Source organism: Callorhinus ursinus, unplaced genomic scaffold, assembly GCF_003265705.2.
Source record: "Callorhinus ursinus isolate GAN/ISIS: 27379988/994484 unplaced genomic scaffold, GSC_fseal_2.0 scaffold18, whole genome shotgun sequence".
NCBI classification, from domain to species: domain Eukaryota; kingdom Metazoa; phylum Chordata; class Mammalia; order Carnivora; family Otariidae; genus Callorhinus; species Callorhinus ursinus.
In genome coordinates this window covers 22286085-22297750 of record NW_027397080.1, presented here as the reverse complement: position 1 = coordinate 22297750, position 11666 = coordinate 22286085, and the positions used below count along the sequence as shown (strand labels likewise).

Sequence of the window (11666 nt, the reverse complement as noted above, 5' to 3'; positions counted from 1 at the left end):
GGAGACGAGTAATATAGGATCAGGCAGAAGTGAATAGGTGGGTGACCATCAGGGAGGCTGAATTTTACATGAAGGAGCTAGGCTTCAGCCAAAGCTATTGGCAATCCTGAAGCAAGGAAGCATGGGTCAGATGGGGACCCCAGAAACACAAATTGACAAATTCACCTCTTGAATAGTCACTGGGATCTGGGGGGATCACAGTCCTTAGTTTGAAACTCTGTGCTAGATGTTGCACTGTGAATGTTCCTGAGTTCCGGGTGATCCTAGTACAAAGCTCCTCTCCTTCTTCCTGTAACTACACTAGCAATCACACTGCTGGGCCCAGGACACAAAGTGTTTCCTTCCATGGGTGCCATTCTGGAGACAGTGAGGGACCCAGGGTCAAGACCGGCAGCTGGAGTGGATGCTCCCAGTACAGCCTAGAAAAGGGCCATGGGTGAGAGTGGCTGGAGGGCAGGGGATGGGTTCGCCTGGTTGGCCATGTATCTCCCCTGTTCCTTATTCAGATCCCATAATAAGGGTCTCAGTAATCATTATCTGAGACCCCACAGATGTGAGGTTGTAGGTTTTAAAAAAGTCACCCCAATAGCAGAACATTAATGAACTGACCACTTAAAAAGTAGTTCCCACCTGAACATCTCTCCTTTGCTCAATGCCAGCATCCATCCCTGCCCATCACTTAATGCCTACATCCATCAGGCTCTCTTTGGGTTTGGGGTGGTGTCAGCAACTGAATATACAATGCTGGAAGATCACAGAATGAAACCGAAATCTTGTGAAGGTTGTAGGATTCAATGAAGCCAACCAAAGGGGACATTGGAGGGCTCTTCTAATCACACACAAAGTCACAGATGAATAGAACCCTGAAGAGGTAGACCAGTCACCAAGAGAAGAGGAAATTGGCGACAATGAGTTCATGATAGGAAACTTGAATCGTTACACTGTGACGGTGAAACAAGAAATGAAAAAAAAAAAAGTCATATCATGCTAGCATATTATTTTGCACAAAAAAATTTATCTCCCCCAACCCAATCAATATTTGATTTGTTCTTTGTTCATTGAAAGGGTTAGCACATGGCTGCAATTATAATCTTGGTCCAATATAAGATTCTATTTTCATATTTTTAGTTTCACTTTTCAAAGTAAAATCCCAATTGGAAACTTTTTTTTCACTTACTATTTCATGTGAAATTTTGGCCCCTAGCTTAAGTGGATTCACTTTGAATGGTCTTGTTCGGGTCCAATTATTGGGGTATCTGGAGGTCATTCATTCATTTACTCAACATTTAATGAGCACCTGCTGATTGCCAGACACTCTTCTAAGCACTAGGGGCGATTGTCAACAAAATATACAAAAATCTCTGCCTTCATGGAGCTTATATTCTAGTGGACCCACCGGCCAAGCTCCCCTCCCCACCTCTTACTCCCTTCCCAGCATTGTGATTTCTGTCCCTGGACCATCATCTTTGCTCAGAGACCCAAACATTCATGGTTCCACTAGCCAAGTTAGATTAGATCGAGCTGCAGTAAAAAGCAGCAACATTTTCATTCTTGCTCTGCTGCACGTCCGAAGTGGGTCATGCATATTGTCACATAACACAGTCGCTCTTAGATCCAGGATAACAGAGTCTCCTCATGGACACATGTCCCCATGATCACAGTGGCAGGGAACAAGACATGGCTAAGCACACACCGGCTTTGAAAGCTTCCTCCTAGAAGTGACACACCTCACTTCCTATCAGTTCATTGGCCAAAGCAAGACACACAGCCGTACCTTCTAGGGGACAGCCTACCAAGTGCCCAGAGGAGGAGAATTGGAAAGGTCTGCCCAACAGGGTGAAGATCACACGTGGACTTCTTTGAGACAGGGGCATCATAGTCTTTACGAGGATGCAAATAGAAAATGGGGGGAAGAGGAAGATTTACCTTGCATTGAATCCCCTCAGGCATCTTGGCCCCCAAGCCTAGCCACTGAATACCTTGTGGCCAGTGGAGTCATCTTCTGCCACCCTCAAGGCCAACCTAGCAATGCGGCTGGAGAGTCTTCATAGTGTCTTAGTTATCTCGGCCTGCTGTAATAAGAATACCCTAGACTGGGTAGTTTAAGCAGCAATTTACCTCTCACAGTTCTGGAGTCTGAGATCAGGGTGCCAGCATGGGTGGCTTCTTGGTGAGGGTCCTCTTCCTGGTTTATAAACAGCTGGGCACCTTCTTGCTGTGTCCTTACATGGTGGGGAGAGAGGGCTCTGACTTCGTCTTCTTTTCATATAATCCCATTGTGGGGCTCCACCCTCATGATTTCATCTACATCTAATTGCCTCCCAAAGGCCATCTCCAAATACCATCATTGTGGGGACTAGTGTTTCCACATATGAATTTGCGGGGACACTGAACTTCAGCCCATAGCATAGAGAACACGCTGCTATAAGAGCTCCAATTCTTCTGTGTCCCTTCCCCACTGAGCCTCAGTCCCCGATCCTTAAAATGGGTATAATAATCTTTATTTTGCCCCAAATCCAGAGCTCCAATTAATTCATGGATGTGAAAGTGTATTATAAATCGCTCCATATGAGGCATGGATGCTCATTATTCATACTTTTATGGAACAGTGGTAGATATGAAAGGGTAAATTGGCCAGAGACTAGAACCCCCTCACTACTTTGAATTCCATCATTTTCAATTCTTTGAACTTCGAAGTTTTTTCTAAGAGACTCCTCGAGAGCCCGTCGGGAGGTCTGACCTTGACCAGCTTTGGCCCTCAGCCCATCTTCCCCTACACAGGCCAGAGCTGCCCGCTCACCTTCAAAAGACAGCCCTCTCTCGTTCACATGGCTTCAGGTCGCCCCTGACCACCTCAGCTGAGTCGTATATACCTGTGCAGATGCGGGCAGCCCTGACTCCGGGCCAGGCACTGTGCTTAGCGCTTCACACATATTGCTTTATCGCATCCTGATGACCCTCAAAGCAGGCCTGCTACCGTGCCCATTTTACAGATCAGAAAACCGAGCTCAGAGGTGAAGTGACTTGCCCTTGTCACTCAGAGGTACAAGTCAGAGCCTGGCTTCCAACCTAACTGTTGGGACTCCAGAGCCTGAGCTCTTGACCCTCAGGCTGGCTGACCAGGGGGACTCCGCTACTGGCCTCCTCTCTTCTTGTCACCAGCTGGTTGTCTTCTACTTTCTGTTGCTGACCACCCCACTCTGTATCTTGGACTCTAGGAGAGGGCTTTTGTCTTGCTTCTGAGCCTGTGAGGTATCGTTAGTATGGCTTCTACTGGCATGGTGACAGATGCAGAGGTACGGGAAGGAGACTGCCGGACTTCTAGTCCCACACCTATCACTGGCTAGCTTTGTGACCTTGGGCCAGTTTCTTAACCTCTCTTATGCGCACCCAGATCATCTGCAGAAAAAAAAAAAAAAAGAACGAATGAAAAAAGAAGTGCTATAAGCTCATGAGGAACCAGTGTACTAATCCACATAAACTGCTTAGCGCAGTGCCTGATTCGGTGACAGTTTGTTGTAAGTGCCGGGAGCCTCTAAATCCTATCTCCTTAAGCCTGGTTGGCAGTGGGGACTCCATCTCCTGCACCCAGCTCCTTCCACTGCCTCCCCAGATTCCCTGCTAACCTTCAGCTGGCTCCTCAGCAGCTGGAGCCCTCCCAGGAAAAGGGACCCAGTAAAACCTCTTCTGAGTTTCTCCTGCACTGTTACCCCCTGAGACCCATTTGGAGGCCTCTCTGTGTGTCTGCAATGTTCTGTTTGCCTCTTAGCTCCGATGATTTCCCAGCGGGAGTTGCCTCAAATATGCTGACTCTATAGGAGGAGAGCATGATGTGGATCCATCATTGCTGCTTGAAACTTGGGGAAGGAATGTCAGAGGGTGGGAGCCAGTGTGGTGTGGAACCTGGAGATTTTGCCCCAGTTGATGCCAGGGATGGCACCCTCTGAATAAGAGCAAGCAGGCTCTCGGGTACCCTGATGGGGCCTTGGCACCTGGATTTGACTAGGAAGCAGCAGAAGGACACAGTTAACAACCTATGTTCTGGAGCCAGACGGCTAGGGTTCAAATCCTAACTGCAGGCCTGCTGTGTGACCTTGAGATTTCTTTAACCTCTCTGGGCCTTGGTTTCCTCTGCTATAAAGTGAAGATGATCTGCTTCATAAGGTCTTCATGGGGCTTAAATGAGATAATCCCCTGGGGAACCCCAGAAACAGTGACACCTCTGAAAGTAGCCTAAAAGTCAGACATGTGGCCCCCTTAAAATGGAAACCTTAAGATGAGGAACCGTAGAGGGCGCCCGGGCGGCTCAGTCAGTTAAGCATCCGACACTTGATTTTGGCTCAGGTCATGATCTCAGGGTTGTGAGATCAAGTCCCAGATTGGGCTCTGTGTTCAGCGGGGAGTCTGCTAGAGGTTCTTTCTCTCCCTCTGCCCATCCCCCTGCTCATGCTCTCTCTCTCGCTCTCTCTCAAATAAATAAATAAATCTTAAAAAAAAAAAAGATGGGGAACCCATGCACATCTGTTCCTTAGAGCAGCTGGGAGCACTCAATTTCTTCTGGGTGGACCCTGGGCTTTCAACTTGGGAGAGAAGAGAGAGGATTAATTCTCCAGGCCCATCTCTTCATGTTGTTAGATAAAGATGCCAAGACTGGGTCAGAGTTGGGAGGTAACCCTCACCAGGTCACTGCAATAAGTATGGAGGGACCTTGTGGTTAACAGCTCAATCTCTGAAGCCAGAGTCCAAATCCCAACTCCATCACTTATGAGTGTATCACCTGAGCAAGAGATGCAAACTCTCTTGGCCTCAGTTTCTTTATCTGGAAAATGGGAATAATAGACTTGCCTCCTTCATAGGTTGTCCTGAGGTTTCCTGGGGCTGAAAGGCACTTAGAATATGCCCAGCAGATATTAATTGCTCGACATATCTTAGCGGTTAACTACTTTTATTTTTTTCCCAAGATTTCATATATTTATTTATTTTGAGAGAGAGAGAGCGGGGAGAGGGGCAGAGGGAGAGAATCTCAAGCAGACTCCATGTTGAGCACAGAGCCTGATGCAGGGCTCGGTCTCACCACCCTGAGATCATGATCTGATCCGAAATCAAGAGTCGGACGCTTAACCGACAGAGCCACCCAGGCACCCCTAGCTGTTACTACTTCTAACGAGCTCTTTCAGCCACTCTTCTATGTGCTAACAAGGAAGGAGACCGCTTCGGTCCCTACCCCCCAGGGCAAGGTGGACAAAGACAGATACTAAGCCAGCAATCCACCCGTCTTTGTGTCCCCCCAGGCGCACTGAGAACGGGATCCAAGTGGTGGGCACTGGCAGAGTGTGACAGCAGGGTCCCAGGCTGGGGCCCATACAGAGTGGTCGGCAGAGCCGGCACTCAGGCCTGGGGACCTTGTCCAGTGCCCTCGGCCCACGCAGCCTGTCTGTGCCATCTGAGGGCACAGCCTGTGTGGGGGAGCAGCCTCGCAGCAGGGCACAAACCGACCTGGGACCTCAGAGGAAGTTAAGGCAATGAATCTACGCTTCAGCCAACCCCCAGGCTGGGTGCTGTGGGTAAGGGGGTCCCTGAGGTGGCTGGACAGCAGGTCTGGGGACCATGGGTGGCCATGACCACCGTGGGGAAAAGCCAAAAACACAGGTACCCAGATGCGGCCTGAGTTGGTGGGAGAGCAAGACCAGGAAGAAATCCCAGATAGGAAAGGAAGTGAAAGCCTTGCCAACATGAATTGAGGAGGCGGCCCTGGGGTAAGCAAGCCCTCAAGATGCGGTGTCTCGCTTGCAATCCTTGCAAGAGCCCGGGGGGATAAACTGCTACTTTACATGCCCATTATACAGAAGGCAAAGCTGAGTTTCAAAGAAGTTGCTGTGAGAAAGAATCGACAGGAAAGAAGAAAGGCCATTTTCTGAAGCAGCCAAGTAGCTTCCTAGCCTGTCATTCCATCACTTCCAAGTGTTTGGGGAAAGCACAGGGCAAGGGTGTCTCTTCAATTTCCTAGAAGCCCCCCTGTGCAAGAGAGCAGTTCTAGAAGGCAAAGGACTGCGGGGGGGATTCTAAAACAGCCCTTCCCCAGGGCCATCCTCCCGTGAGCTCCTCAGCGCCCAGGGAGGCATGGACAAAGCTGAAGCCACAGGTGACCACTTAGTGCCTTTCCTGGGGCCACGGGGGTGCTGCTGGCTCAGCGCAGGGGGCTCACCTTGCACGTGCGGCCCTGGAAAGATGGGTGCAAACTGCATTCATGTCAATGGAGTCCAATTTTCCCAGTGATGGGGTGGTTCATTTCCGAATGACCCTTGGTGGGCAGAGACCAACGCCCCCAGAGACCTCCCGGGGCCCCCAGGAAACAGGCATCTGTGCACCTGCCAACCAGCACTGCCTACGAGGACTCACAACACCTTGTCAATGGTGGACAACAGACAGTCTTCAGAAACCCGGCAGCCCTCATGCGGGGCTTGGAGGACGTGTAGTTTTCAATGTGATTGTGCTTCTTCCTCCCTCCTGTAGCAGGCCCACACGCAGCCTCTTAGCTGGAAGCTTCTGCCGCCGTGGGCGGCTTGGGCCTCAGCCACCTGCAGGGCTGGCGGACCTGGACATCCGGACTGGCCGGGCTCCAGGTCTCTCTCGGCAGTGCAGGCACGCCAAGCACTGAGCGGCCTGGGCATCTTCTGGCCTGATTACCCCCCAGTTCCCCACCCCAGAAGACTACATCTGTCCCTGGGATGGGATCCTACAGGCTTTGGGCTGAAATCGAGAGATTTCTCGCACTGTTAGCTGCTTTAAAGGAACCCATAGCCAAGGCCTATTCCCACCCCGACACATTCCAGCCTGTTCATTTATTCATTCATTCCCTCACTCATTCAATCACTGGACAAATGGAGCACCTGCCAGCATCCATTCAGGCCATCAGTGAGCACCGACTATGGGCCAGACAGTGGCGGGGGCAGGGGAGGGGCGGGCGGGGGGGGGGGCAGCCCTGGCCTCAAGGGCTGGGAGCTGATGGGGCAGGACACAAGGCCTCAGGGCAGAGTTCCTGTCCGTCGTCGTGCTCGCCTCTGGGGCCCAGGCCCAGCACAGTCCCAGTACATGGGAGGCGCTCCTTCTACATCCGTTGAGTGGCGGGTGAGAGAGTGGGCGAGGACTTCACGGAGGTGGTGGCATTTGAGCTGGGCCTTAAAGGATGGGTGAGCGCTCCTCTGGGGGGCAGGGTTGGGGTCGGGACCACTCAGAAGTAGCCTCAGAAGAGACGTGGAAGCAGGAAAATCAGGCTTATTTAGAGGAAGAGCAAGTGGTCTTGACTGGTTAGAGCATGGGGTGGATGGGGCAGAGGGGCGGGGCTCAGAAGCACAGATGTGGTCCCAACGGGGGAGGTAGAGAGAAGGAGACCAGAATGTGAGAACCCCAGAATTCTAGAAGCTTAGGACAATCAGGCCTGAGAACCTGCCCCAACTTTGAAGGGACTGTTGGTGTTGCTGTGGGTGTGGGGCGGTCCTTGAAGCACAGGTTCCCAGTGGGGGCATGAAAGCATGGACTTTCTGAACAGCTCGGTGACAAGGAAAAGGATTAGAACCCCCAGCCCAAGGCGAGTAGGCAGGGGGCAAGGCCCGTATTGCTTGGCGGGTTCATAGTCTGGCCCAGGCCTGGCTGAGACCACTCAGCTGGGGAGACCTGGCCGTGTGGACAGAGTCTGGGGGCATCTGGCCAGGAGGAAGGGGAGAGGTCTCCAGAATGGCGTTCCAGATGGGGAAAGGAGGGCTGCCGGGCTGTCTCTGGGACAAAAAGTGAAATGGGGAGGAGAGGGGACAGGGCCCATTTCAGCAGCAAGGCCCGAATCAGAGGGCTTACTGAGGTGGGCTCTTGGGCAGGGACCTTCCCAGCTTCCCAAGGATCTTGCCAGCCGTGCCAACTTGGCATCTGTGCAAGCTCACCCAGCCCAGGAAGGGGCCCTTGGAAGAGAAGCCTCCAGCCCCATCCAGGACCCACTAGCTTCCTGCCCACTCGCTTGCAGGCATTCTGTCCTTTATCCATCCAGTTTTCAAGGAGGTGGGCACTGTCGTGGTCCCATTTTACAGATGCGAAAGCTAAGGCACAAAGAGGTTAAGTGACTTGCTCAAGGTCACACAGTATGGAAGGGGCAGAGCCCAGCTGAGGAGCTGGCCCAGGGCCACCAGGAAGTAGTCATCTAAGACTCTCACCCAGGTAGTGCTCCAGATTCTGGGACCTGGCTGCTAGCCACAAGCAAGTTTCCCCCCTCTCCTATCCCTTTCTGGCAAGCAGGCGGGAGGCCCCTCTCCTTGATGCCGAGACCCTGATGCAGGCATTCCCCAGCCTGTCGTGATGATGGAAGACAAGCAGGGTCCCCACTCTCTCTTCTCCTGGCTCCTTTCCTTTCCCTGGACGACGTGGCCCCACATGACATCTAAACCAAGTCACACTGCCTGCTGCAGGTCCCCGTTGGCCCAGTCTGTTCTCAGCCTAGAGCCCTGCATCCCAGGCTGCTCCAAGACAACTGGGGCGCAGACCACAGCCTGCCCAGAGGCATCTTCTAGAGCCGGCGGCTGGGGGGAGGGGGTGGCGGTGTGCAGGGCTGGCTGAGCTCATGTGCTCAGAATCACAGCGGCAGCTCGAGGGGCATCACAGCTAGGGGAAGCCCCACGTCCTGAAGCCCACGCTCCCCAGGCTCCCGGGGCTCCCTCCTCCCTCCCTCTCCTGGGCTCAGCATGGACTGGGAAGCAGCTGGAGAAGGGGAAGGGCAGGCATTAGCTGGCAGCAGGCTGCTTCCTATCCCACCCAGCCTGACCATTCACCAACACACTTCCCGACGTCCCCCAGCACCTCATTTCCCTCACCCTATAGGGAGGGTGGGTGTGAGCATTAGCAATGCCTCTTAAAGCACTACAACCTGGTAGGGGCCCCATTTAGAGGTCCCCCTCTGAACGGAGCCCCGCGCAGGGAGCTGGGACCCAGGCACAGAAGGAGGGGCACCCACGTTCTTGCAGCGCCCGGAGTTGCCAAGCATCTCCGATGAGCAGTTACAGTGCTTCGGGTAACAGCTGTGACAGACAGGTGCTCAGAGGCTGTGGAAGCCCCGGGGGAGGGCATGTCTGATAGACCGGGGTGTCGGGGACGGGGGGGGCTTCAGAGAGGAGGGAACAGTGAAACTGGACCTTGAAGGTTGAGCTGGACTTTGAAAGGCAGAGAAGGAGGCGATCATCCTCCCAGGAAAAGGCCCAAGGGTGAGAAAAAAGCTGTTCTGTTCAGGGCACAGTGAGAAGGTCAGGGTGTCTGGAACAAAGTGACCATGCAGAACGTGGCAGGAGGCGACACTGGACAGAGAAGGGGACCCAATGGGGACGAGCCCTGAATGCCATGCTGAGGGTTTAACCTGTCCCAACAGACAAGAGCAATGGGGAGCCATGACGCTCAGGGTAAAGATGGAGTGTGTGTGTGTGTGTGTGTGTGTGTGTGTGTATGCGTGCACGCGTGCGTGCCTGAGGTGACAGAGTGAACTGGGAGGGACGCAGCCTGTAAGTTGAAGGACCAAGTCAGAGATGGTGGAGATGGTCCAGGGCAGGGTAAGGAAACAGCAGTGGTGGAAATGGAGAGATGAGGAAGAGAGCTCCTGGGGACTAATGTCACAGCTCGGGGGGCAGGTTCAGCAGGAGGCAGCACAGCCCACAGCGAAGCAAACCCACGGACTCTGCAGTCCTTCTGCCTGCGTCCAGCTCCCAGCCCCGTGAGCTACCGGCTGTGTGACCTTGGACAGCCTACCTCACCTCCCTGAGCTTGGTGTTTTCATCTATAAAACAGGGATGCTAGGAGTACCTACCCCGGAGGGCTGTTGCCAAGCTTTATAGATAAAGCCCGTGGAATGACGTTTCATTCATTTCAAAGAGAAATATTTATGGAGCATCTACTAGAACGGGCATTACTGTCTCGGTAGTGGGTATCCAGCGGAGGAACTGAAACCACCCCCGTGCCCTCGTTGCAGATGACCCTCTGGAGAGTTGGGGAGACACGTCAAACCAGAATATGCAGTGTGCCAGACGGTGACAAGTGCTTGGGAGAAATCAAGGGAAGAGGGCTCGGGAATGCTGAGAGTTGGTGATTTTTAGAGCGACCTACGTGACCGAGTGAGCGGTTTTGGAGATGGAGCCCTCGGGGGTGGTGTCCCAAGCTCCCGGCATGGGAGTGCAAGTGGCAAGTGAGCTGGAGCGGGAGCAAAGGTTTCGGAGGGCCAGGGGGCAGGGGATAAAAGCTCAGGGAGTTGGACGCACCATCGCTATGGATGCTAAAGTCACCAGGCTGATGGCAGGGCTTGGGGAGCAGAGGAAGACGGGAGCCAGGTGCCAAGTGTTTGCTACAAGAAGGGTGTAACCGGGACCTTGGGAATGGCAAGCACCACGGAGAAGGGGTTTTATAGGCAGATAAAAAAAAAAATGGTGGTCTTGGAGCAGCAGCTGAGACCAAGGAGGCACCTCCTGACTCTGAGGGGTGACAAGGAGTCAGCCTTGGACAGGGACTCCTAGAGAACCCCAGCAGAGGCCCAGAATACAGGGCGCCCGCTGACTCCAGAGTGGTGGCCGCAGGAGGCACAGCGGGAGGCTCGGGGGGGTGGGGAGTGGCCAGAAGCTGGCTCAGGGACACAGAATCACGGCATCCCCTGTGGACAGACCGTCTGTTAGAAGATGGTGGGACCCTGCTGCTGCCAGCGACCGTGTATTTGGACCCTTGACATAAACACTGTTATGAGAGCCTAATGGATTTAGCATCAGTATCTTCTCTGAGGAGCTGCCCTGGGCCTGGTGGTCAGAGAACATCTCTCCCTCAGCCGGGTGAATGAGGAACCCAGAAACTGCCAGCCTGGTGTTATGATTCATTCATTCATTCATTCATTCATTCATTCATTTCACTGTATATTTATTGGGCACCTAGTATGTGCCAGGCAAGTACTGGCTACTTTCTATACATTATTCGATGTGATCTTCATGGTGCTGGTGAGGCGGGAGCCAGTGGCCTCTCCACTCGCCCTGCTTTGCAGACGAGGGCGCTGGCATCCAGGGACTAAAGCGCACCCACGTCAGGGAGTGAAGCAGTCAGTTATGCTCCAGGACTCACGTCTGGGCTTGTCTGACTCCAGACAGGGCTCCCCGAAAGACAGGGATCGCTGGACATGTACAGGCTCTAGACCATCAAGAACAGTCTTGGTTTCACCCGTCACCCCGGGGACCTCCTATAACCTGGGTGTTTCCTAAGGCCTGGAGGCTACTCCAGCCAGGATGGTTGGAGAGAGGAGCCCAGCACCACTGGCTCTGGTTTCTACCTCTCACAGGGTTGGCCCTGGGCCGCTTCAGGGGAAAGTCCTATACAAGCACCCACTTACCCCTCTGTCCTTCCACGCCACCCCCCAAACTCTTGTGCAAAGCCAAATGCATCTCTCTTTGGGCCTCAGTGTCCCCGTCTACAAAACAATAATGTGCCTTATAAGGTGCTTGTGAGGATTAAGTGAAATGATACATGCATCCAGCACATTCGATGTTCAATAGATTCCAGTTGCCATTACTCTTCCTCCCGCACTCCCCTTCCTCTGCTGCTAGATTGCTTGTAATCTCCTTAAGGACAGAGCTGTGTCTTATCTTCACATCCTCAGTGGTTAATTC

General features: G+C 53.2%; 1 protein-coding gene across 7 annotated transcripts in view; it reads left to right on the top strand.

Moving 5' to 3' along the window:
* The first annotated feature begins 7462 nt into the window (after positions 1–7462).
* The window catches only part of VWA5B1 (von Willebrand factor A domain containing 5B1), a 46806-nt gene continuing 42602 nt past the window's right edge, over positions 7463–11666 (top strand). For 5 of the 7 annotated variants that reach the window (XM_073903251.1, XM_073903253.1, XM_073903252.1 and 2 more), the window contains exons 1-2: positions 7463–7588; positions 9998–10210. The gene's annotated coding sequence lies outside the window, so the exon portion shown is untranslated. Of the gene's footprint in view, positions 7589–9168; positions 9243–9997; positions 10211–11666 lie in introns of those variants that run through there. The other 2 variants (XM_073903249.1, XM_073903250.1) reach the window with 2 other exon arrangements.